Source organism: Dreissena polymorpha, chromosome 3, assembly GCF_020536995.1.
Source record: "Dreissena polymorpha isolate Duluth1 chromosome 3, UMN_Dpol_1.0, whole genome shotgun sequence".
Lineage (NCBI taxonomy): Eukaryota > Metazoa > Mollusca > Bivalvia > Myida > Dreissenidae > Dreissena > Dreissena polymorpha.
This window is the reverse complement of record NC_068357.1, coordinates 67044672-67050671: the sequence shown is the minus strand read 5'-3', so window position 1 is coordinate 67050671 and position 6000 is coordinate 67044672.

Here is a 6000-nt window from a genome sequence, read left to right as displayed (position 1 = left end):
GCTGTCCAAGCAAGCTATTCAGGAATGTTTAGTGCAGGCGGTGGTTTTAATATGGATTCCGACCAAAGGCAGTCCGCATCTGACTTCTCCAAATCAGTTGAAACCAAGACAATAACCGTTGGCGCACCCCCTCTATCAGATGGCGATGCTATGACATGGGCGTCACATGTTAAAACGAGTCCTGTTCCGACCACGCATAAATTACCATCTATTGAGCTTCTGTTTACAGAGAGATATAGGGGGAAAATGAATGTGGACCATGACAGAATTCGTAAAAATATCGACACTTACAAACAAGAATATTGTTCATACCTTCGAGAAAATGGCAAGTTGATTCATGTGATAGTTTGGATGCTGGAATTTAGTTGAAGAAAACCTCATTGGATGGCTACAATAAGACAACACAGGTTGGCTTGAGTTCTGAATGTGTAGAGAAATGCCTGGAAGATGTAGAATGCGTTGCTGCAACGATATGCACCGGATGCAACAGTACTGTTATTTCTTACAATACTTGTTACATGTTTAGTGAGAACGGGAACAACGGCAGCACGATCAGAGCTAGCTCACCAAATTGCAAAGTAACATATTTCCACAGAGGTTAAACTCTAAAATTAAATACATCGATACTAGAATAAATGGTGTCGCGCGCGGCTTTGAAAATGATCATGACAGAAAGGCGAACCTGACAACATGTCGTAAACTTTGCATCCGAGATGCCCACTGTGTGGCCTATACGCACTGTGACTGTCCGGATAAAGTAGCACAGTGTACTAAGTACAGTAAGGAGTCAATTTCAGGCCTGGAAAAAGAAAATGGGACCACAACCTTTTTCATTTCGAGCCGTCATAACATCACCAACACCGACTAGAAAGTCATCGCTTAACTAGCCTGTTGACATAACTTGACCAAATCCGGTATATCTGGAAATAGAAATATCCAGATATTATGAACTAACGCCAAGTAGGCGCACACTTATATATATATATTATTTTTATATGTGACATGTTGCATTCTGATGCTTTATGATTTTTATTCGATTTGTTGTTTTTCGCATATTCGTTTTGTATCTCTGAATTACAATGCTGGATGCATAGCTAGATTTTATTATTGTTAAGTGATTTATAATTAGTATACGAGTAGTTTTGTATTAACTGTTATATAAAGATATATTGCATATATATTAAACGGTTCTTTTCATCAAGATAACATGTACAATGTAATATAGATTTTTTGTCATGCGCTCTGTGATTTATTGACGTCACATGTGCACTCAGCAGTTTGTAGTTTGTTAACCATGTTCTCACGCAGTGTATATTTTCAGTTTCCATGTTGAAATGTAGTTATAAACAGTTACATAAATCCAATTGTACTCGGTGTGAGCACTTGTGTTTTCACTTTGTTATAGGTTATGTGTACCTATTGTTATTACTCCTGCGTTAACTTGCGTTAATAAACGGGTCTGCTATTATATATTCTTGGATGCAGTTTGTGATTCCAAAGCAGCCACTTTTCCAGTTTATTTATTATAATTATACATGAGGATTTTTCTCAAAATAAGTTGCACACTAAGCATGAATTTGAAGCCTCGTACTTTTGCTTTCCGATCAGGTAGGCTCCGGATCAGAGGGCCAGATAAGATGCGTATTTGCGTAAAATACGCATGAAACCAATTGAAATACGCATGACTTAAAATTTTGTTGCGTAAAATAACTCCTGGCTAAATTCGGATTACGCATCGTGTGCAGTTTTAATGCGTATTAGCCGTTTATACATGCATATAAATTCATGTAAACATGACTGGTTCCCGTCATTGTGTCCACACAAGTTAAAACTTTGTGACATGACCATCTATGTATAGAATGTGGTTCCCGACATTATTCACTCCTCAATCAGAACGGTATTATTTCATGTTGACCCACGATAAAGGCCGATGTTGACACAACGGGCTCCCGCTGCATTGTTGAGAATCGATATACGCTTATGGTCAAAACATTTGACATCACATTCGATAAACCCCGAATCGCCCAAGTTCAAGCATTTAATTTTTGCTATCAGTTTATCTCTTGTGTGGCACTATGTACAAACCTTTTTCCTTCAAGCACTTTTTAAATGGCAGCCGAAATACACATATAATAAACAAGTTTTGTGGGCCAAGCTTAGAAGATTTTGATCGTGGCTGTGCAGTGTGTGCTAAACAGTGGCTTGCCAAATCAAGAAGGAAAAATAGATTAATGGCTGCTTATAAGCCATGGGCAAAACACAACAACAGAACAACTGTTAAATAAAACAAAAGTGGTTGCTTTATTGTGTACAAGACTGCTTGTTATAGCGAGTTAACACTACATGTACATTTTATTATTAATTCTGATCCTTTGGACATAAATACTCCTTTAAATTATTGGATTTTGATTTTTACTCATCTATAAAAATTTCATGAGTGAAATACCCCTCGGCTGAAAAAATTATCTGGAGCTCTGCTCCGGATATTGTAGATACATGTATATGCTTTGATACAATAACCTACCAATAACCTACCACCAACGTATATAAGTACATATTTGGCCTTCAAGTTAGAAAGATAATAATAAAGTGTTTTTGACCATCGGTCTTTTTCTCTGGTTTAAAAAAGACGTGTTTGAGACTTTGTGCTGTTCTTGATACATTATTCAATACATGCTGAAAATATGTTTGCTGATTTTATCAAGAGTAACCCTATCAGAAAAAAAAATCACTATAAAACTGGACTTGATGCATTGAATTACGACACAAGAGATGCTCATATAATCAAACAGCCCCTTTAATTTCAATAAAGTCGGTAATATGCGAAATGGCATTTTCATCATTTATGATATCAATATATCATAATATTACCATTTTGTATAATGCAGAATGTTTCCATTGGAATATATTGAATCTAAAGATGGTTTTGTTTCAAAGTTATTTAAAACTTGCAACCCTACCCTAATCAATGTATATGCTCTAACTAAGTAATTAAAGTGATAAGTACCGGTCATATTCGTTATTTCAAACAACATTGCATTATTTAAGGTCGCCGTGGCGTAGTGGATATGGTGTCCGTCTAGCGATCAGGAGGTTACGGGTTCGATCCCCACTGTGGGAGCGTTCTTTAGATCTCCCCAATAGACACCAAGGAGAGCGTTTCATATAAGCCTTAGGCTTGTTATGCACTCGAGCTTAAATAAATAGGTTTAAAAAAATAAAATTAATAACATTGCATCATGTTTATCGTATACATAATCAATGTGCGAACATCTATGCTGATGATATCTGTGGATGGTTATAAAGTTAAAAATGTATGAAAATTAGTACAGAAAAAATAAAGGTAGTCAAAGACTCGTTAAATCTGCGGTATTATTGGTCAAATTCGAAAATTTATAACCTGAATGGTAAGTTAAGATATCAAATAACGGCTACACATAAAATTAAGTTGCATTTTGTTCACATAGCTGTGCTATCAAACGCCGAAAATTGATCAAGTGTGCAATTAATTTTGAGAAAACTGGTATGTATAATAATAAGTTAACGCAGGAGTACTGCTTTCTGCTAAATAGCTGCTCAACGCTACTTGTTTTGACATCGGTATTTTACACTATCAAAAGATACTGGTAACGCCCGTTTCAGCTTATGTCTATTTCAGAGAATTTTCCGATCTAACATTCCGCAGGGGGTTCAAGTTGCTAACTATTTGATTATCTTAAATGTCTTCACACTTTTGGTTTGCTTTGATGCATTTTGTAAGACTGTAAAATTGTATGACAAAACATTGGCGCAAAATTTTGTTTGCTTGAAATAACTTGAAAGAAAAATCCTATGCGCCTAAAACGCTTTAATCCCTTGAAAATGGCGTGATCGCCGAAATATAATTTTATATTGTGTATAATAAGTAGAATATTAAATATAGTTCATGCATTTTTTTAATAGAAAACGTATTATAACCGTTTTTATCACATGCCATAGTCCACATATCCTGTTTCCCATGTAATATAACCATTACGAATATTTTTATCTTACACATGTGTAATATACTTTTAAGCGTTTGCATTGGCTTATTTTCGTTCGAATGACCAATCGCATTTTGTTATTTTGTTGAAATGACGTTGCAACGTCAAATGACGTCACGAAATGTAAACAACATTCGGGATTTATCATAATGTTTGCGTGAATATTTATTTAATTTGCTCATTTAAAAGCAAGTGATGAAAAAGATCTGACACTCGTTGTCATTTCATAACATAATTTATTAACTCGTTCAGGAAATTCGTTAGTAAGCTCGCCAAAGGTTAGCTTACTAACAAAATTCCTAAACTCATTTAATAAAATATGGTATGATATGACAACTCGTGCCAGATCCTATATATATTGATGCGCGGGAAACAAACATGCTTTAACAAAGTGACGTCATACGTTCGACGGCTGCTCGATTGATGTGCGTTTTAAGTAATTTGTCTGTACAGTACATGTATTGTACATGTACATGTATATCAGTATTTAAGTGACTACCAGTCAGGCACGTGTTTCACATTATAACGTCAGATAATTATTATATAGATACCCGACCTCTAAATACATGACATTAAGTAATAGATACGAGTAAACGTTCCAGTGAATGTTCTCTATCAGTTTTGTATTATGGCATACACCAAACTAAAAGTAGCTGTAACTGTACTCTTTTATATAAATCTATTTTATATAGAGTGTGTTTTCTATAGAGTACAGTTTTAAGCGCCATCCACAATACACTACTTGTTATGGCAGTCACCCATAATTCAATTGAGCCGCGTCACGAGAAAAGCGACCTGAAGGCGATTGCGGCCAGTAAGGATCCAGATCAAACTGCGCTTTTCAATATTCGATATTCAGTCATTAAATCAAAGATGATAAATCAAAGATGATAAGCGAACAGTTTGAATCCTGATCAGACTGCGCTTGAAAAGCGCAAGTTGATCTTGATCCAAACTGGTCGCAATCGCCTTAAAGTCCCCTTTTTCGTGACGCGGCTCAATTATGCTAGAAGGAAAACCTAGGGTCTTCCTCTGACAAGACAAGTTGGACAAATGTCGTCATATGACCGATAGATGTGTCGGTGTGGTTTAAACCACCAGACAACAAGACTATTGCCAAGCAATAATAAAGCAAAAAGTCCCTTACCGGAAGGGGTCTTTGTCACATTTAATGAAACCAAAATTGAAAGACTTTCTTGTCCGAGAAACAAAATAAAATACATGTAATGTGCATAATCTCCATATTACCGTCTATTCATATTTTAAAGGGACTGTCAACCAAGACGACGAAGAAAAGAAAAGTTATAAAATACCGTATTTATTACAATTATTAGTTTATATTGATTAAAATATCACGACTGGTATATAACATTACTTGTAAAAAGTTCATGTTTTCAGTACATTCGGTAATAAAATAGGGGACATAACGATATACACTATATATAAAATAACGCAAAATATTGCCATACGCGACCTGATTTTCATGTTCCTGATAAGTGAACAAAGCATTGAATTTTTCACACAAGTCTCAAAACTGATCGCGCAATTTATGTATGCCCGTAGTATTACATTGCCGTATGATGTTATGGTAACAAGTCATTTCTGCTTTATTAACTGGTGGTATATAGTGGAGAAAACATCCAGGAAAGGCACTTGAGGCATTTCCACTATCAATCAGGTCCATAAGCTGAGATAGGGAATTGTCAGCACTTGGGAGGAATGTAATTGTTGTAAGCAATGGCTCTATATCTGTTATATTGTTACATACCGGGCATACATAGTCATATGCATTTACGGCGGACAACACACTCAATAATTTATTATGGTGCAAATATAAACATATTTATGTTGTAAATGTATATAAAAACGCTTTAAACTACATTCTCATTATTGTTTATCTACTGTAAATATAAAACCATAAATTCATCCGTACTATCCAAATATTGACACACTAAGATTGAATTGAAAATAGCAATTC